This window comes from Balearica regulorum, chromosome 2 (assembly GCF_011004875.1).
Source record: "Balearica regulorum gibbericeps isolate bBalReg1 chromosome 2, bBalReg1.pri, whole genome shotgun sequence".
NCBI lineage: Eukaryota > Metazoa > Chordata > Aves > Gruiformes > Gruidae > Balearica > Balearica regulorum.
Window position 1 is genome coordinate 107,346,397 of NC_046185.1, and position 21,921 is coordinate 107,368,317.

Genomic DNA, 21,921 nt, shown 5'->3' on the forward strand with positions numbered 1-21,921 from the left:
GATTTTTTTAACAATGTCATCATTCGCTAGAATCCCTGTGCCTTTGAATGTGTCTAAAGAAAATTATCTCATCTGAGAAAAGATAGGAGAAACCAATGAACACTTCCACAAGGACAAGCAGATACAATTTTAAAACTACATCTAAATTAAGGATAATATTGTGACAACAGCTAAATCAATGCAGTACTCTAAGCTGATTTACGTGTCCTATTATGCAAAATTGTACCCATTATGAAAGAGAAATCAAAGACAGTTGCTAACATGATTAAGCTATGGTTCTGTAGAGTCAGAAAATAGTGATGCATGAGCAGTTTTCAAATGATAATTAAACAGGCAGGATGTGTAAAGACACTATCGAATTGAATTTAAAGTATCTAGCACCAGAATTGTAGTGATATATGTCCTGATTCCAAACTGCTCCACCTATTCCTCAACAGCAACTTGCAAACTCCATCCTATGCGCTATGCGTCTGATACAGCCAAACGCTTCATTTCAAATATGCGGTCATCTTCCCTGAGGTCAACAGACTACTCATTTCACAAGTGCTTTTCTAAATCAGTCCTGGAGGCCTGAGTCCTTGGATGAATCCAAATATTCCCCTAATAGTTTCTCGCTAGTCAAGCAAATCTCTGTTCACTTTCATGGTAACAATTACACTTATAAAATGGTCTAGGACTGAGGATGTAATTTTCACTACATTGCCTGGTATCATACCTTTTGTCCTTTACATCACTGGTTACCTATACATGCTGTGTAAATTTGATAAAATGCTTTTCTGGCTGCAAATCAGAGAGTAAAAATACAACCTCTATGGCTCATTGCTTAAGTGAAATGAGTATCTGAAGTAGAAAATGAAGCTCAACTTTAAGGTTAAAATTTTCACATTTATTCCGTATTGGTCCAAATCTGCTTTGCTCACTACCAAAAAAAAAAAAAAAAAAAGAAATAGAAAAGCTATTGTGATTTTCCCAATACTTTGAATAACCACATAAAAATTAGCTTGTAGTATATCCTATGTTGAATGCTCTGTGGATGGAGAAGACGCCTCATTATGTTGATGCCTGTCAGAAACAGAGAGCATTGAAAGTAAAATCATAAAATCTACATTTCTATTCTACTGGTACAATTCTAGATTAATTATTTCACAGTTCTCAGTCCTACCCAGCCCTGCCCCCTTCTTAACCATCCAGAGAAAGAGTTTAAAGGTAATTAAAAGTACCTCCTTAGAAATCTTCAGCAATCCTGTAAATGATAGCTTCCAGATCCTACTCTCTGACTAGATTCTTCAAAATTCAGCAACAGTTTGGAGGCTGAATTCACATTTATTACAGTCTTATTTAAAGACCAAACTTTGACCATTCCTCAAGGTGACCTTCTGCTCTGTGAAGTCATGGTCCTCAAACAACATTATGAATCTCCATAGCAGATTACTCTGGAAAATACTCTCGAACAGAGATGGTGATACTACGTTTCTCTTAAGCATGTATTCTGAAAAGCCAGACAATACAGGACATCCACAAAAAATATCTATGATGTCAAACACAGAGTAGCTGAACCAGGACACGGGGGGACAGCTAACTAAAGCTGAACATTATGACATGTATAAAAATGAAGCTTAAAATTTGGTCAATTTTGTCTTTCATCTTTGACGCGCTTAAAGGTTTTATTTTCGTCCTGAGTCCATGGCATCTATAACACCCAATCAACATCAAAACAAACTACTTGTCATTAAATATTAAATTCCTTAAGGGGTAAATCTGTAAATCTTTCATTTCTTTTTAGTTCTTTTTCAGCCAAAGCTGGCACTACTCAAAGCTGGAGAAGCATTTGGAATCCCTAAATCCCAATGAAACTAAAGAAAGTTAAGCTTGAGAAAAGACTGTTTAAGTAAAGCCCTGAAGATGTAATTACATGAGTATGCCTACATGAGACAACAGTGTTATTCATAAAGAACTGGTTTTTGCACCAGAGGAAAATCATAAAATCATTGAATAATAGAACCACAGCATGGTTTGCGCTGGAAAGGACCTTTAAATATAATTTAGTCCAACCCCCCTGCCATAGGCAGGGACATCTTTCACTAGATCCGATTGCTCAAATCCCCATCCAACCCATCCTTGAACACTTCCAATGATGGGGCATCCACAACTTCTACACCTGGGCAATCTGTTCCAGTGCCTCACCACTCTCATTGTAAAAAAATTCTTTGTTATGCTCAATTTAAATCTACCTTCTTACAGTTTAAAAGAGTTGCCCCTTGTCCTGTCATTACAGGCCTTGGTAAAAAGTCTTTCTCTGTCTTTCTTACAAACTCTCTTCATATATTGAAAGGTTAGGATAAAATAAGCATGTTAGCTCCACTGAGGTATTCCACTGGCAGGTGTCTCTCATGTACTTCTTGCCAAGAAGTCTTCAGTTGTGCCTATTGAAGGGTCTCTGTCCCCAAAGCTGCTGGAAGAACTCCAACCCCACTATCTTGCAGACTGACAGGAAGCACTCTCCAGTGCCAGGGCTCCTTAAGCACATGCAGAGGTCCCAGGAGTCTCTCTGGAGACTTTTTTCTTCTGATTCACCATTTCCATGCAAGCAGCATATGCTAAGCTCACCTGATTCACACTCTATCACCTGATAGATGTGAACAGCAGAATAATGAAAAGATTTGTTCACATCTTTAGTTTTAAAGTAAGGGGCTGGAAGAGACAGGCTATAACGAAAACCAATACCAAAGGTGATTGCAGTATACACCCGGATATCTTCTTTGTAATTTAGAGTCCCTTCTTGTGTATTTTGTTTACAACCCATTCTTTGAGGCTTTAGGCTTTCATTTTGTTTGGACAATGGTTCACCTTCATGCACACATTTTACCCTATGGACACCACTTCAATTATAATTGGCTTTGCTAATTTTTTAATCCCCAATTATATTCACTTAACATTTTGCTTCTTTTTAATATCAAGTGAACCCTTGATGGATCAAAACTTTTACTTGGACAGTATTAGACATCACTTCCTCTGCAGTCTGCCCCACCATGCACCTACCAACCCACCTGGGAAAGTACACTAAACATTTTCAGAACTGTCAAATGTTAAAACATATTATATATCATAAAAAGCAGCCCATGCATTGAACAGTATCGACTGCACATGTGTTGTGTTAAACTTATGTTCCCCAGTGCATTCTTAGCTTTTAACAAATACTGCATGTCCTGTAAGTACAAACTCTTGCCATACACCTTGCTCAACATTGTGTTATGTAGATATGTCCTGTATGCAGTGAGCCACAAAGAGACTTCTGTTGTCTTATTAGGTAAACTCAGGCTTGCAGCTTTCTGCTGTGGCGTTCTGTGGCGAACTTCCTGAAATACCATCTCTGTTAACATAGCTTAGCAGCTGACTGGTTAGGGTTAGGGTTAGGGTTAGGGTTAAGGTTAGGATTAGGGGTTAGGGTTAGAGTTAGGGGTTAGGGTTATGAGGGAGTGTAGTGATAGGACAAGGGGTAATGGGTTTAAGATAAAGGAGGGTAGGTTTAGATTAGATGTTAGAAATAAATTCTTTACTGTTAGAGTGGTGAGGCACTGGAACAGGTTGCCCAGAGAGGTTATGGAGGCCCCATCCCTGGAAGTGTTCAAGGCCAGGTTGGATGAGGCTTTGGGCAACGTCGTCTAGTGGAGGGTGTTGGAGCTAGATGATCTTTGAGGTCCCTTCCAACCCAACCATTCTATGATTCTATGATTCTATGACTATCTGGATCCCTTTGACTTAGCCATGATACATTTGCTTCTATTTCACAGGGACTTTGCTAATATTTCTGTCGGAAGTTCAGACATCAATAGTGTTGTATGTGACAACCTTTTGGTTTTTTCTTCCTACAGTAATGGACTACAAGTCTATTCCCTTATATAACAGGGATGCATTTCTGAATATCTGTCCTTGTTCTGGCAAGGATAGAGTTAATTTCACAAGGAGCCAGGACAGGTGACCCAAGCTGGCTGGGGGCTATTCCATACCATGTGACATCATGCTCACCATAAAAGGGGGCTAGTCGGGCAGTGGGGGGGCGGCAGTTTCGGTGTGGTTCCAGGATGGGCTGAGTGTCTGGTCAGTCAGTTGGTCGTTGGCTCGGTCAATTGTTCTCAGTTATCACCCATTGTGAATATCTGTTATCAGTACTGTTGTTGATTGTTTCCGTCTCCCTTGCTGTCCCAGTAAACTGCCCTTATCCCAACCCTCGAGACTTTGCCATTGTTTTTCCATTCTCCTCCCCATCCCGCTGGGAGAGGGGTATATGAGCAGCCGTGTGGTGCTCAGCTGCCGGCTGGGCCTAAACCACGTCAATATTATCACGCCAATGGGGCCTAGCATCATTTCCTCAATTAAAACATGATAGCTGAGGTGGACAGCCTTGTAAATAAGGCTGTTGTGGCAGACAGAGTAGCCTTCTGAGAACAATTTTTGAAGCAGTCTGTCAGAAATGAACAGGAGAAAGGCACAGGCTGTTATTACAGCTGTATTAAACATGATGAGAGATTGAAAACTCTTAATGGTATTCTGATGGTTTAATAACTTTGTTACTGGTCAGCAATTGCTGTACAAGACCCAAGGACCCAATGTAGTACAAGCAACACAGAACATTATCATCTGGAGGCACCTCTGTAACTCTGAGTTTCTAATAAATATATTGTATCCAGAAAGAGAGAATATGGCTCCGAGAGGACAGACAATTGATGACTGCCGACAGTAAAGAACACGATGTATTGTTTTCAGAGCATCTTTTTTAGAAAACACAATTTTTAACAAAATAGGAAGCTGAGTATTATTTCACCTCATACAATCTCATATAAAGATATACCCGGGCCAAGGTTAGCAATTACCAAATGGATCAGAAATATAGTTTTAAAAGAAATCAGACTCAACTCATGGAGTTAGGTAAGAGCCAGAATGCAGCATACTGAACACTTAGATTGTGAATTCTAACCTTAAACTTCACTGTACATGCATTCACTGATTTGAAAAACCCTCATTGTCTTCAGCTGTAAAAGAAATTCCAGTCAGGTACAGTTAAAAGGAAAGACGCACAGTTCCTTCTAAACACCTGCTAATGTGATTTGGGAACATGCATCACATTGTTAAAATGCAGTCACAATGCTTGCATACCACAGCTGGAACATCTCTCTGCAGTGCTGGGTCATGGAAGGATTTGGACCATAGCATTTCAGTTTGCAAGAGGCCTTGATCCAGTGTATTTCTGCAAAACCAGTACCACTAGTGTTCCCAGCAAAGAAATGAACCTTCTCTAAAAGTGCTGGGAACACCAATGACTTCATAGAATCATAGAATATCCTGAGTTGGAAGGGACCTATAAGGATCATCGAGTCCAACTCCTGGCTCTACACAGGACCAGCCAAATCAGAGCATATGACTGAGAGTGTTATCCAGATGCTTCTTGAACTCAGTCAAGCTCAGTGCTGTGACCGCTTCCCTGGGGTCCCACTTCAGTGCTATGTGGAGAAGCAGAAGATGAGGACTAAGGCTCCCCTACCTTCCCATCCCTTGGTAGATAAACCTCACCTGTACATCTTAGCAGACATATTACAGCAATGCGAAGACAGATATCAGGTTCGTTGCAAGCACTCTTTATGCATTCTAGATGAAAGAGTCATTGAGTAAATATAGAGTGCCTTTGCAGAAAAGCCATTAGAACCAAATTCCTTTTTCTGCAGGAGATGATTCTCACCACTGGCTGCAAAGACACACTTCCTGGCTCAACAGCTTTCTAATTCTCTTCTGCTGTGACCTTGGCAGCACAAAAATCAAGCTAGACTCCAAACTCTCACTATGCCACACAACAATGCAAGCTCCTCCCCAACAAACCTGATGCATTGGCCCTCTCTGGCCCTACTTTTGGATGAAAGTGATACTATTTCATGCCAACTCCAAACTTGCCGAGATGCATTAGGGATTCTCCAATCAGACTTGCCAAATGGAGCCCTTTAGGTACAGGGCTGTCTTATTTCCAGAGGCAGAATGGGTACAAGCAAGAGCTAGGCATGAAGACGACTGACAGAATGAGAGAGATCAGAGGAGCCCAGCTGATTAAAAGGTAGGCACTAACAAGGTGAAGAGGAAATTTTGATAACTTCATTCTATGACTTAGGCACTGAGATTATACCTACAACATCCAAGTACACTTGAAAACGCTAGTTAGAGAATTTTAGCCCTTGGTGGCTCAATTCACTTAGAATTTCCCCTGAATTATATTCAGTTACATCAGAGGTATTACAATGGGGACAGCATCCTTGTGTATGTACTGTCAAAAATTACCAGGAGTTTCTCTGTGTACTTCTACTTTGGTCAGAATCTGAAATTTCCTATTTCTTCCTCTTTCAACATACACTTTTGTCGGGAAATACACTGAAAGAATTCCTGTTCAAACAACAGACACAGGAAATCGTTAGTGGGTAGCAATACTTACAACAATACACTTTTAGTAACAACCTTTGTCAGTACATATACATTACCTGCATATATTTAAATGTCTACGCATGCACACAGAGTCACACAACTTACATAATTCACCATGTCTTTGTGTTACTTCTTTTTTGTTTTAATCATTCTTGACATGATGTCACTGTTATGACTAATTAATTAGTCGTAAGTACTCTGTCCCCTCTAGATATTATTGTTTACGAAGATGATTGTCTGCCTGGGAAAACATGAACCACGTGTGTTTGGTCATATGATATAGTTGACATCGAAGGCCAAAACTGAACTATAATTCTGGAGTGTAAGATTTCCGCCTTGATCATTAATTTAGGATATAATCTGGGGCCAGTCAATTATATTATCTATGCTCAGCTTCTCTGTCTGCAAAGCCAGGATAACAACACTGTTGAAAAACTGTCAGAATGCCAATTCATGTTAACTGTAGTGAGTTCTAGGACCTGAAAAGCCAGCTATCAACCATGAATCAAAAATCTGCAACTAATTATGGTTTCAGTAATACCATCAACAGCACATAAACACTACAAGTAGGTCACACAAATAATAGCCAATGATGTGTCACAAAATCCCAAAGGCTATACTCAATATAATTCTTGTTTCAGATAAAAAGGGATTGAGCAGAGAAGCAGATCAAAGCCACACAAGGAGGCAGTGATTTTAGGCAGTCATAAACACAGAGTACCAATGATAAAACAGGAGCCCACAAGTAAAGCAGGAGTTGAGACATTAAGAGTTTAAGCATACAGTGATTGATTGCTGTAATTTCTGCTGACATGTTAACTCCATGATGTAAACAAGAAAAAAGAAAGAAAAAAACTTATCTTTGAGATACATTTTCAGCTATTCATGGAAGCATAACCAGAAGGGATTGGTCGAGTTTGAGATAATAGAAACAAAATTAATATCTCTTTCATGTTGGATATTCTTGCTGCACATTTATAAGCTCATAAAAAGCTCTGTTTAAGCATTGTCTTAATGTAACAGTGATTAGTATGTGATCCAGAAAGCACAAAAATCTAAACATATACTGATCAGTTTGTAAGCACATTCGCTGTTTTAGCCACATTGTACATGTGCTAATGTTACAACTGTTATACACAGGCATCACTTTATAGTCATAACAGGTGATGCACCACATTAATCATATACTTCTCTTTTCATCCTCTGTTATCCTTTCTCCACTACTCATGACTTAGCAAAATCCATATGGCTGGGAAAATCTTCCAAGTTTCCTTCTGCAAAATTACATATCTGGGAGCCCAAGAACATAATCAATTTATATTTTATCTGTATTCTCTTTTCATGGTTGGAAAAAAAATAAAATTAACACACCCCCATCCCCCCACCCCCCTTTTCCAGCTGATGTATCATGGAAAAGGAAAAATAAAAGACATGGGAGATTATTTGGATTTTTTCCCCCACAAAAGTGTATACTTTTTCAATGCAGAAGTTTTAATAGTAAGAAGATATTAGCATGAAAAAAAAATAGTTTCTCTTGGAAACTTCTTGCAAAACAAACTTATTGTAGGGGAAAGGTAGTTAAGCAGAAAGCAGTCGCTACCATATGTTGGGTTTTGGCCCAGCCATCCTACATTTGGAAAATTTAAGGGAACTTTATTGAAAACCCAGAGAAATTTTCAGAGTCCTTCCTTCTTTGGGAATGTAATAAATACAGAGTCGTTTCTGAAAACAGACAGCATTCTTATATTTGCCATCTCCCAGGCTGGAACACATGTTCCCTTCAGCACACTGCAGTTGTACTGTAATGTACTGTGTAATGCTGTATGACAGTTTATGATAGATGAACCTCAAAGAGGTTAGAGATTTGGTTCAGATAAATTCAGATGCAATGCTGAAAATTTAGACTTCTCTGATCCAGACACCAAGTTGATAATGCATTTTCTTCATGAGATTTACAACATGTCCTGGATTTAAATGGCTCATAAAATTCTGCTTAATGCATTTCCCAAAGTCCATGCAGAGACATGCAGCTTAAATGATTTTGACCCTACACAGTTCAGGTACAGTGTTCAGGGACTGTACACAAACTCTCCTTTGAGAAATCTGAAAAGGACCGGTTGAATCTCAGTACGAAAGGTCTTGCCCTCCCAGAAGGTAGAAATGTAATTTTAATGAGCTCTTAGTCCAAATAGAATATGACACAAAATTATTTTCAACTATGATTATTCAAAATTGTCAGGTTGTGAAAGGATGAAAATAAATTTACTCTTTAGAACTACCAATCAGGCCAGTTTTGAGGTTAAGTCTCCTGGGAAATCTGAGAAGTGATTCAGCTTCCAAAAGCATTTATACATGCCTTCCTTTGAACTAAGTATTTGCTAAATAGTACAGGAGTGTTATTGTCCACTGGGGAGCATGCTAAGATTGTCTAATTAATTTATCTGGTAACTTAAACTAGATCTGGGTCTTCAGAGACACAAGCAAATCAAAGTCAAACAATGTGATCTCTCTCTCTCTCTCTTTCCTTTTTTAGAGAAATTATTTAAATTATGAGAGACTATTTTAGGTCACTGATGGAAAGCTAAATTTGACCTTCACAGTTAAGAATCCTTCTGTTAATCCCCTCTACAAGGCATGTTTTTAGCTTGTCTCAATTTTTTTTTTTTTTTTTAAAGCCTCTAATTGCTAACTTATGCAAATGTTCTGCAGTCTGAGTTTGGTACAGATTTTGCTATTTTTGATGGTTAACTAAAGCTAACAGCTTGATAAATTTGCAAAAGAAAATGTGTTAATTTTTTTAACCTCCCAGTTGTCCTTTTTTTGCTGAGAGTAGAAATTTATCATAAACAAACATGAAGTTTGCTTTCATCTGGAATGGAGTATTGTTGTTTGGAAACATGGTCAGGTTTTTTTAATTGCTAGTGTGATGCACCACTCTGTATGAAATTCAGAAAAACAAATTTCATATTAAGGCACTCTAGCTTTTTTGTAGCTCAAAAGCCATCATGTTTGTGCTGAAGGCTAGATCACACATCAAAAAAATTATGAGAGGAATTGCCTTAAGAGCTCCAAAAAACATATGCCAAAATACAGGCCTTCCCAGACATTACTGGCTGGTAATTTCAGATCCGTTGCAATTCTGCACAACTGTTTCCATAGGCCCCTGTGCTGTCCCAGGCAGCTCTACCACCTGGCTGATTTGCCCAGATTAGGATCTGAGAGATGTTATATTTATTTCATAGGAAGAGGAGCATCTCCAGAAAGTGATGCAGATGGAGAATTGGTTATCACCACTGTATACAATAGTGCATTGGTGTGGTGGGTTGGCCCTGGCTGGAGACCAGGTGCCCACCAGAGCTGCTCTATCACTCCCCCCCTTAACTAGACAGGGGAGAAAAAGTATAACAAAAGGCTTGTGGGTTGAGATAAGGACAGGAAGAGATCACTCACCAATTATTGCTGTGAGCAAAACAGACTCAACTTAGAGAGGAAATTCATCTAATTTATTACCACACAAAACAGAGTAGAGCAATGAGAAATAAAACCAAATCTTAAAACATCTCCCCCCACCCCTCCCATCTCCCGGGCTTAACTCCACTCCTGGCTTCAACCTCCGCCCCCCTCAGCGGCACAGGGGGACGGGGAATGGGGGTTGTGGTCAGTTCATCACACGTTGTTTCTGCCGCTTCTTCATCCTCAGGGGGAGGACTCCTCTCATCATTCCCCTGCTCCAACGTGGAGTCCCTCTCACAGGAGACAGTCCTCCATGAACTTCTCCAACGTGAGTCTCTCCCACAGGCTACAGTCCTTCATGAACTGCTCCAGCGTGGGTCTCTCCCATGGGGTGCAGACCTTCAGGAGCAAACTGCTCCAGCGTGGGGTCCCCCACAGGGTCACAAGTCCTGCCAGCAAACCTGCTCTGGCGTGGGCTCCTCTCTCCACGGGGCCACAGGTCCTGCCAGGAGCTTGCTCTAGCGCAGGCTTCCCACAGAGCCACAGCCTCCTTCAGGTGCCTCCACCTGCTCCAGCATGGGGTCCTCCACAGGCTGCAGGTGGAATCACTACACCCCCTCATCCTTCCTCCACGGGCTGCAGGGGGACAGCCTGCCTCACCATGGTCTTCACCACGGGCTGCAGGGGGATCTCTGCTCCGGAGCCTGGAGCACCTCCTGCCCCTCCTTCTGCACTGACCTTGGTGTCTGCAGATGTTCTTACATCTTCTTGCTCTTCTCTCCCTGGCTGCAAAAGCTCTAACTTGGTTTTTTTTCCCTTCTTAAATATGTTATCACAGAGGCACTGATTTGTCCAGCCTTGGCCAGCAGCGGGTCCGTCTTGGAGCCAGCTGGCATTGGCTCTATCAGACACAAGGGAAGCTTCTAGCAGCTTCTCACAGAAGCCACCCCTGTAGCCCCCCCCCCCCCCCCCCGCTACCAAAACCTTGCTACACAAACCCAATATAATGGGCAGCCAAGCTGCTTGTGAATTAGCTGCTGAAGCTGATCACCTATCTTGAAAATCAGCAAAGTAATTTTATTTTCACACAATTGCAAGTTTGTTTAGTTTTACATTAGCACAGAAACAGAGGAAATAATAGGAAAACAGTGTAATAAAATCTTCTTTTGGAGGAATTTCCTGAATGAACCTCCAAGAGGCAGTCCTGAAGGGCAAAGAAGTCCAGGAGGGCTGGACATTCTTCAACAAGGAATTCTTAAAGGTGCAAGAGCAGGGCAATCCTATGTGCCAAAAGACAAGCTGGTGGGGAAGACTGGCCTGGCTGAACAGACAGCTTTGGCTGGAACTCAGAAAAAAAAGAGAGATTATGATCTTTGGAAAAAGGCACAGGCAACTCAGGAGGACTGCAAGGATGTTGTGACTTATACAGGGAGAAAATTGGAAGGGCCAAAGCCCAACTAGAACTTAATTTGGCTACTGCAGTAAAAGACAATAAAAATGTTTCTATATATATATGCACAGCCTTTCCTTCATCCACTAAGTGGGTCATCTTGTCATAGAAGGAGATCAGGATAGTCAAGCAGGACCTGCCTTTCATAAACCCATCCTGACAGGACCTTGTTGTCCTATACATGCCATGTGATCTGAAGCCACTAACTCTTGCTTCTTCCACCAAGGTGGGTGGGAGTGTTGATCTGCTTGAGGGTAGGAAGGCTCTACAGAGGGATCGGGACAGGCTGGATCAATTGGCCAAGGCCAACTGTGTGAGGTTCAACAATGGTCAGTGCCGGGTCCTGCACTTGGGTCACAACAACCCCGTGCAGTGCTATAGGCTTGGGGAAGAGTGGCTGTAAAGCTGCTGGGTGGAAAAGGACCTGGCCGCATTGGTCAACAGCCAGCTGAATATGAGCCAGCAGTATGCCCAGGTGGCCAAGAAGGCCAACAGCATCCTGGCTTGTATCAGAAATAGTGTGGTCAGCAGGACTAAGGAAGTGACTGTCCCCCTGTACTCTGCACTGGTGAGGCCGCACCTCGAGTATTGTGTTCAGTTTTGGGCCCTTCACTACAAGAAAGACACTGAAGTGCTGGAGGGTGTCCAGAGAAGGGCACCGAAGCTGGTGAAGGGTCTAGAGCTCAAGTCTTATGAGGAGCGGCTGAGGGAACTCGGGTTGTTTGGTCTGGAGAAAAGGAGGCTGAGGGAGACCTTATTGCTCTCAACAACTCCCTGAAAGGAGGTTGTAGCCAGGTGGGGGTCAGTCTCCCAAGCAGCAAGTGACAGGACAACAGAAAATGGCCTCAAGTTGTGCCCAGGGAGGTTTAGATTGGATGTTAGGAGAAATTTCTTCACCGAAAGGGTTGTCAAGCATTGGAACAGGCTGCCAAGAGAAGTGGCTGAGTGACCATCCCTGGAGGTATTTAAAAGATGTGTAGATATGATGCTTAGGGACATGGTTTAGTGATTGGACTTGATGATCTTAAGGGTCTTTTTAAACCTAAATGATTCTATGATTCTAAGATTACAGTGTGCATTTCAGTGTGATGAAAATTATATGCAAAAGTATCTCTTAGGAATTTTCAGGTTCCTACCACATAATGATAAGCAACTGATTTTAGGGATAGTTGCTTTCAAGCAAGCCAGACTCAAGACTAAAAAGTAATGGTCCCTTTACAAAATAAGAACATTCTCAGATCATCGAAGTCAGACAATACTAACCAAGAGCTCTACCCCAGGAGCAACGATTGCTTTTCACTGTCACTGCTGCTGTAGCAGCAAGAATAACAGGGGTCTTGCTTGATTTATACAGTCAACAATGATGCAGCTATTCCCCCTCTCTAAGAAAAAGAGAGATGACTAGAAACATATTGCAAACCAACACCTAGCTTCCATCTATTTTTTGTAGATTATTGTATCATCCTCCTCACCACACTTTCTGAACAAATGCATAAGCAATATAAATAGCATTTATCACATGGACTTTAAATATTTCCTTTCTCCCTAGCCAGTATGCAAAGAATCATATTCATTCAAAATTAGTTACCATATGTTGGCACTTCTATATGTATATTCATGTTACAAAATACAAAATTAGATCTACTAGCTTTGTTCCCTGAGAAAAATATAATGGGCTTACTGGTGACCCTCATTTCCTGGGAGGAATTAATTTCCTGGTGTTGGCCCCTGCCCCAGCCAAGCTCTATCAGCAGCATGGGGGAGATGTCCTCTTGCTGCATGCCTACATCGTACAAACTAGAAAATAGCAACATACTTGTTATCCAAGAATGCAAATGAGACTGAAATTACAGTTGCACAAGAATTTCTTCCTTGTAATATAAAAATGGCTATTCTGGATCAGACTAAGGACCTCTTTTAGACACTCTATGTCTGATGGAGCAGATGAGATTCTTAGGAGAAAAAAAAATCAAGATGTGAAAACAAGGCAAGTATAGAGCAACCTTTTTTCCTCTATCTTCCCGCATCCATTAATCAATGAATTGGAAACTCTTGATCCAGAGTCATACTGGGACCATTGCTTTTCATGGAGAAGAATTTGAAGAATTTCATGCTCTAAGAACTTGTCTTGCTCCTTTTCCAACCCATTGGTAATTTTGGTCTCCATGATGAATGAATTCCAGAAATAAATTATTATATAAATTGTATGGAAAAGTTGCTTCCCTCTGTCTATCTCAAAATTTATGAAAATTCCCTGGAAGTATCCTAATTCCTGTGATGTGCAGGAAATGTATAAAATCATTCCCTCTTTAATTTTTCAATGCCATTCAAGATCTCTGTCCTTCCTCAGCTGTTTCTCTTCCAAAGCTAGAGTCCTAATTTATTTCATCTCCGCTGGAAAAGATACTGGTTTTGATCTCTGTTTGTCCTGACCATCTTCCTCTGTTTTTTATTCTTCAGCTAATATATATGATTTAAGACAATTGACCAAAATGGCACAAAGTGTTTAAGAAGTAGAACATCATAAATCTACAGAAAAGAATGATATTTCCTATTTTTTCCCTCCATGACTGACCAAAGATATTTTCACATCTAGCTAAAATTTGCTATGATTTAAAAATCTGTCTTCTGAGGGGTAATAACTCATCCAGAAACCACTTACACATACTTCTGTTAGTATTTTTTCTATGTATATAATTACGTGTCGTGGTTTAAACCCAGCCAGTAACTAAGCACCACGCAGTCACTCACTCACCCCTCCCCCCACAAGGGGATGGGGAGGAGAATGGAAAAAAACTCACATGGGTTGAGATAAAGACTGTTAATAGGATTTATTATTATTATTGTTATTATTATTATTATACCCAAGTGATGCAGAAATGCAGTTGCTCACAACATGCAGAATTAAAAAACCCCCAAGAATGCCCAGTCTGTTTCTGAGCAGTGATCCCACCTCCCGGCTCGCTTCCCCAGTTATACATGGAGCCAGACATTCCATGGCAGGGAATATCCCTTTGGCCAGTCTGGGCCAGCTGTCCTGGCTGTGCTCTCCCACCTTCCTGTGCACCTGGCAGGGCGTGGGAAGCTGAAAAGTCCTTGACTTAGTGTAGACACTACAACTGCCCAGCAACAACTAAAAACATCAGTGTGTTATCAACATTATTCTCACACTAAATCCAAACCACAGCACTATACCAGCTACTAGAAGGAAAGTTATCTCACCAGAAACAGAATACTATGCCTTTACCATTAGTTCCTAAAATAGAGGTGCACAGCACCACTGGAGATGCTTTGCCTCTAGCTGCCTCTTTGAAAGGATACAGAACTCCCAAAAATCATGTTGAAAATGTACCTGCTGCATGTGGATGTCTCAGACACAAGAGGGAGCCTCAAATGGCACAAGACATGCATGTTTTGACAACTGAATGGAGTCATTACTACCATGCAAACCTGCTGCCGCTCCCCATACTCAGTTTCGGCTGTGACTAAAGAACTGTAACATCAGCCAAATTTGTTACCCAGCTGTTTGTCTCTCTTTTGACTGACCATCACAAGTCCCAGAGTGGATCATCCATATGGGAGTCCACTCCCTGGCTGCCCTGCTCCTGGCTGGGGCAGTGGGATGGGCTCTGGCTGCCAGACCGTGCCCTGCTGTGCTCCTGGCTCCTGGGCAGCACCCCGTGACCTGGAGTCAGGAGGGAATGAAACTGTTCAACTTCCTGAACAGCCCTTAGTCGCTCTGCAACTCATTTTCAGTTGTTTGTGGCTTTTCCGTAGCCACCTTCTGAAGCTTCAGCTTGCCCTTCCAGAAAGCAAAAGGGTTAGTTGGTCTAACATACCATTGTAGGGGAAAAAAGAAATACATTAGACTCACAATTACACATTTGATGGATATATTATGAATAAAATGCTGTCATCACTCCCTCTTACAATTACATTTTTAGCTGCTCATGTTGAGTACAGTAAGGTCAACAGATGGCTTCCTAACAGCACAGCTTGTTCAGATTGTTGTGTTGGCGACAATCAGGTCAAAACCTCATCTTTTGCTTTTCAGTTTTACCAGTGTCCCTCAATATTTTCTAGCTGATTTGAAAAGGAATTTGGTTTGCTTATTGGAAACCTACAGAGCTCCAGCTGCCATGCTGGATTTCATCTAGAAAAATGTGTTTCTGGCTAGTTTAAAGGTGATCAAATGCGAAGATTTCTCTCACCTCAACAACGAAGACACAGAAATCAAACACTTCATGATATTATATATCATCTTCCAACCGATTTCTGAACATGCGTTTTGTGGTTATATAGTGAGCAAGAAAACACAGAGAATATCTAAAGACAAAGATGCTGAGCTGATATTCTTGCAGGGGCGTTTCACTTACCACACACAATATACATCTTGCTGTGAGAGTTAAAGGTTTTAAACAAAAACTAAAAATAACTGAAGGACTAAATACCATCCCACAAATTGCATTTATTCCAGTATTGTGATGTAATTTGAAATATTTGCAGCCAAACTAAAACATAAACAGCTGTACTATTCAAATTCATTTTTTTTCCACTCTATGCCAGCAAATTCATTCTAGTGTCAGTGTACAGTAAAAAATTTCCTGATTTCCCTCATTCATTACACAAAGTACTCCATATTACTTTATTTCTGAGTGGTTGTCAAAGACCAGTTGAACCACTGAAGAACATGGAAATGGACTGCAGGGTATCCAGGTTCAGACTGGTGTCCTACTTCACCAGGCTGAAATGGGATACAGCATGGAAGAAAAAGCACAGCCTTCGGAGGGTATTGAGAGAGTTGTCATCATTGAGAGAGTCTTTTATTTGGGGTTGGAAATAGCTAAACAGTGAAAATGGGGACTATTAAAGGTGATTAACCAGACTAACATTACCATATCAATCATACTAATATGCAACAACAGTAATTCATTTTTACAAAGCTCTTACAGTTGATTTCAAAGTACATTACAAAAGAAGTTAGTCTCATGTTCCCCTTCAACAAATGGAGAAATTGAAGCAATTTGGGTTACAAGGTACCTGTCTAATATCAGAATCACTAATAAAATCATATTTAATGAATAATATGGTAGACACCCACACTCTGAGCCACTCTTCCCCATGGACAGGGAAGAGATCCCTTGAAATCTCACAGGTTTCCAGATAAATTTGTGCTACTAGATATTTATTAAAGATTTAATGTATTCATAATCACATCATGTTAAAGTTCTTTTCCTGATATCTGTAAGTCTAATAAGGATTGTCAACCACAAAGAAAATCTCACCCTCCCAAACAGGGGTCATGGTGCCAGAAAGGACTAGCACTGTAATGGGAATGAGTACAAAACTTGAATCTTGCCATGCTAGATAAACTGTCTGGAAAAAAAAATACACCACAATTCAGTAAGGACAAGAACAAGATTTTATACTTAGCACAACAGCAAAACAGTCTGCACATGGTTGGATAAAAGTTCTGCAGTTGTCTTGGATATCATGCTTCAGAAAAGATGTGCAACAACCGTAAGGAGTCTAGAGAGAGCAGGAATGGCTGTGTATGAGAAAAGGGTGAAGAACTGGACTTGTTTAGCCTAGATGACGTCTTATAAGTTCTTGAACTTCTTATATCTTAAGGAGTTGATCTTTTAGCATTCTCCTTCATAGCAACAGAGAAAACTACAATTTTTCTGTGCTTATATGGGTAAGAAATGGTGAGTTTAAAGCGCAGGATGTTATGAAGACAGTTTATAAGAGTAAGCACAATGAAGCAATTGAATAAGCTCTCTGTAGAGAGAATTTCTGGAGAATTTTCCATCACTGCAGAAAAGCTTGGAAAAAGGTTTTTACTGAGGAAAAACTTAGACACATGCCATGATGACATAGGTATACATCTCTGAAAATGACCAGTGCTGAAGTTAATAAGTTGCCAGTAAACCTGAAGCTGACAGGTTGCAAAGTCAACCGAAACATCACTGAAACTAATCAATCTTCACAGTTGTTCTCAAGCCATCTCCAGACAATTCTCAAAGAGGAGAGCTGACTGCTTCTAAATCTTCACTGATGGTTTTGTAGACTGGAAAACTCTTATGATTTAAAATTTATTTGGGAAGAGTACAATTAGCCAAGGTTATATTTAACACAAGAGTAAATATAATGAAATTGGTGACAAATGATTCAACATAAATAAAAGGAGGAATCACGGCTACAGACTGTGGCTGTAAACACAGCAGAGACTGTAAATTAAATGCCAAATAAAAAAGCTTTATAAAACACATCTTCACAACTATAAAAGCCACAACAGAAAGCAGTGAATAGTGAGCTTATTTACAGACCCTGCAGAGCTCTCTGTATGACCTCTGATAACCTCTTCTCCAGTCTGACAGGTTGGGTTTTTTTTTCCTGCACTGCTTCATGCAAGAGTGCCTGAGTGGTCTTGCTATGTTCAGATTATTAATTTAAGTAAATCAGAGTGTGCAGCGTATTGCAGCTGGTTTCCTCAGCCACCCAACCTACTTAAGACTCATCAATTTGTAAAGAAGAGGGAAAAATAAATGTGGGATGAAATGAAGAGGTTTCTAGAACAAATGGCTAATTTACTGGGCATGAGTGAGGTGATGTATGAGTCTCTGTTTCTAAATTTTTGAAAAAGAATTCAACACTGCAACATGCCAGCTTTAATGTCACTGGATATAAAGCTACACTTTACCTGACAAATTTTGCACCTTTGCTTTGTCCACCCCTATTCGGTAGCTTACCCGATGTTCAAAGTTGGACAGCTAAATGAAGGCCTTAATCAAGATGCCAGAGGAATGTCTGTCTTTGTTGGTGTTCCTCTCCATCTGACCAAAAAAAAAAAAAAATTAAAAAAAAAAAAGACACCTAAAAGGTCCTCTGATGCATAGTTTTGCCTGAAGGAACAGAAAACACCACTATGAGGGAGTCTTGTACATTTCCAGTACTGCAATAGATGGATCTGTCTCATTTTATTTTAATTTTCTGGCTTATTAGATAAAATAAGCTATTAGGAACCACTTGTTATCTCAAAGTCTTTCTCAATTTAAACCGTCCATCCACATTTTGTCTTGCTAGAAGTAGAAACAACTATCATCAGGAACACAATCTATAATAGTGTCTGGCTGCCCTGAGGAAGATTGCTCTGTACAGCTGGTTATCCATCTGCACAATTAGTCATACAATACAAGATAAGGGATGAATATTTTAGGGAGAACAATGGGTTTAAGACTTAAAACAGGATTTTTCTATGGGGAATACACTCACCACAGGATGAAGATCAGAAATAACTGGCATGACAAAGGGAAAGATATCAAAACATTATGATGTATCCTTTTGTTACACTCAAAATCTTCTTATGGGTGAAAAAGAAACATACCTCATATATAAATGCAAGAACTTAGTGTAATTGCAGTCTTAGCAGTCCAATAAAATAACAACAACAACAACAATAGCACCACAACAATAATAACAATTATTACTATTTTATTGGACTGCTAATTATTATTATTGCAGGTCTAGTTATTACAGAAAGAGAATATAAAAGATATTGAACAATATCACTATTCATAAAAATTCTCAATCATAATAAACTTTTTACACCCACACTTCACAGTATTTTCCCTTTTATTTAGTGTCTGTTAAATTAATCATCTGAACATAGCAAAGCCTGCCTTTCCCTGCTCCCTGCTCGCAAGGTCAAGAGCACTGGTCTGAGTGGGGTTGGAAGTACAGCTCCAGTCCGTCTGAGCAGGTGGAGGGTACAGCACGTTGACAGCATTTTAAGTCCTTTACTGAGCATGCTGATGGTAGTATGCTGATGGCTTCTTCTTCCTCAATGTGCAGTCTGCTTAGAGCTGCTTTAATATGTTTGGCAGCATGCTCTGACACCCTGCTCTTTCTTTTTTTGTTTGCAAGTTCACATTACATATGAATTTACTATTTATGATGCATTTCATGTGTGTTAGATGCTTCTATTTTGTTCTCTTTGGCACCCCTGAATCTGGTTTTGCACAGCTCCAGGTCTGCATTTCTTTCACTGACTACAGGTGAGTTGTTTATAACTGTGAGGTCCCCAGTGTCAGCCTGTGTCTCATTTCTTATCCTCCTACCTGTACTACTCTGCTCTGCATCTTGTGTTACTACATTTCAAGGCTTCTGCTGTCATACCAAACCTGTATTTCTCTACATTGTATTGTTACGAGTCATATGGCTTTGGGTCTACATTCATGTTTTTATGGGATAGAGAACCAGAGTATTTTACTATTCTAGGACAAAGATAAATAGTGATTAATTTAAAAAAAAAAAAAAAAGGAACAATTGCTGCTAGTTCCTGCACCAACTGCAAGAAAATTACTATACTTTCAGAAATAAATATGTTCCGATAAACACAATATATTCCCAAGAGTATTCCAGGTCAGAGCATTTTTTGATCTTTTGCATGTTTTGCTGAAGTTACCAGGAGGTAAAATTAATTCTGTTGCACCAGTCTTAAATGCAAATGCTGCAACTAAAAGAAATAATAGTTGTGCCTTGATTTACAAGCCCACTAACCAATTTTTGTGAGGAAATCATCACAAACTGTAATTTTCAACAAACTGAATGTGTTCTGTCACTGAGAATAGCCTCCTCCTAGCTTTTATATGTGCTGAATATATTCAAAAACATGTATTATGTCATTCTTAATGCTAGAGTGAAAAAGTTGATTTTGGGGTTGTTTGGGTTTTGGTTGTTTTTTTTTTTTTTCTGAATCCATAACTTTCAATCAAAGAATCAACTGCACAGACATTTCTGTACCAGAATGTTTGATACAGAAGGAGAATCTCAGTATGCTATCACCCGCTCTGCGCTTTCACTACCATTATAGAGAAATATTTTCTGTACATCAGCTGAACATCACTTCTATGAACTAGGAAGGTGGCTTTTGCACTGCATATATTTTCTACCTGTAAAAACACACCAAACCTCATAAAAAGGGGCATTTTAAAAAAGTACCTTGACAAATCTTTAAGTATACACTCTGTAGAATGTCATCAAAAGTGCTTAAAATTAAGACAGCCATAGTGCTTTTCCAAATCAAGTCTTGATTTTGGCCTCTATTTGCACATAAAGCTAAGCAAACGTAACAAGTTAAGTTATAGGATATATAAATCCACTGCAACATAGATGCAATTAAATGTGAACCACCCAAGACACAAACTAATACTTCCTACAATTAAAATAACACTGTAATTTTAGTTTTATTAGCTCATTTGACTACCTTAATTGAGGCCATGACCAGTGCTAGGATTGGGAAATACTCATTTTTAGGTCCAAAAAGGTTAGTCTCACTGTCTTTTAAGGATTTTTTACATGCATAAGATATCCACATACTTTCAGTTACCTTCTCACCTTTTCATTCAAATACACACATCCTGATGAATATGTATCTAAATTTATAAATATTTTGTCTCATGAAATTTATGCAGCAGAGAAGCAAAAAAAGTAAAAATCTTGGAAAGCCCTACCTGTAAACAATATAACTTGGGTTTTTTCCTTGTTATTTGGCTGGGAACACTGATGTGCAAGTTGTGCATGTAGGGGATGGTTGGCTGTGGTAGTTCAAGTCTGATCATTCAGATGGCTTTCTCAGTAAATCTTGATGAAAACACATATCCTAGAGGCAAATTCATCACTGATATCCTTTTTAGCTTGAAAAAGTCATTTTATGACATGCTGTGTTGAATGCCTGACTAATCCCAGGGGCTGAATAATTCATGGCCATTATAAGATGGACCCTTTTAAACTCCTGGAGTTCTACGTTGGCATGAAGCATCACAGCAGCTTCACAGATCATTTTGTTCAGCTAGAAATAATCTGATGTTATGTCTTCAAAAAGTAAGGTGTTTTTTATTTGTATCACAGTGGTCATGATTCCTTCTATTGAAACCTAGTATTATAGCTCAGCTAGAGACATTTCCAGTTAACCAAGGAAGTGCTGGAAATAACAAAGCTTAACTGGACAAACCAGTCCTGCCAGTTCAGCTTCTCTGAAACCCTAAAAATCTCTGTTCTTCAGTGCTGTGACACTGAATGGTAGAATGTTAACCAAAGGGTGCTAACCCTGTCACCTACAGAGTTTGCAGCCATCCATCGGTAGTATTCTTCTCCATTTGGAAGCTGTAATAGCTGAAGATACATTAGTACGAGCAAAATGAAAAAGGGTAATTGGGAGGCAAAAATAGATTAATTTAAAATTCCTTCACTTAGCATGAAGAACCCAGAGAAATTAGAGGTAGAAAAAGATTGTTAGATTGTGCATTCACTTCCCTCCTTTGTAACAACCTCTAATGAATTGTCCAGACAAAATTTTAATGAATATACACAACTTTTCTACATCTTCACATTGAAAAAAAATAAATCTTGACAGAAATTTTCCACAGGTTCAAGATATATTATCTTCTTAATTGTGTTCCTTTATTCCCGCTCTTATTGCTGTAGAGTAGCATAAAGAGTTCTCCATTCTTGGGATCAGATCTGAAACATTTATTTATAAAGAACAGCCCATT

The 21,921-nt window shown here is 39.7% G+C and overlaps 2 long non-coding RNA genes across 2 annotated transcripts in view; one reads left to right on the forward strand and one right to left on the reverse strand.

Annotated features, from left to right (window-relative positions):
* Nucleotides 1-21,921, reverse strand: part of LOC142600491 (uncharacterized) — a 482,402-nt gene that overhangs the window by 61,649 nt on the left and 398,832 nt on the right. The window contains exon 2 of the long non-coding RNA XR_012833996.1: nucleotides 10,315-10,394. This is a non-coding gene — a long non-coding RNA (uncharacterized LOC142600491). The remainder of the gene's footprint in view (nucleotides 1-10,314; nucleotides 10,395-21,921) is intronic.
* The window catches only part of LOC142600490 (uncharacterized), a 78,141-nt gene that overhangs the window by 27,086 nt on the left and 29,134 nt on the right, over nucleotides 1-21,921 (forward strand). The window contains exon 2 of the long non-coding RNA XR_012833995.1: nucleotides 10,288-10,386. This is a non-coding gene — a long non-coding RNA (uncharacterized LOC142600490). The remainder of the gene's footprint in view (nucleotides 1-10,287; nucleotides 10,387-21,921) is intronic.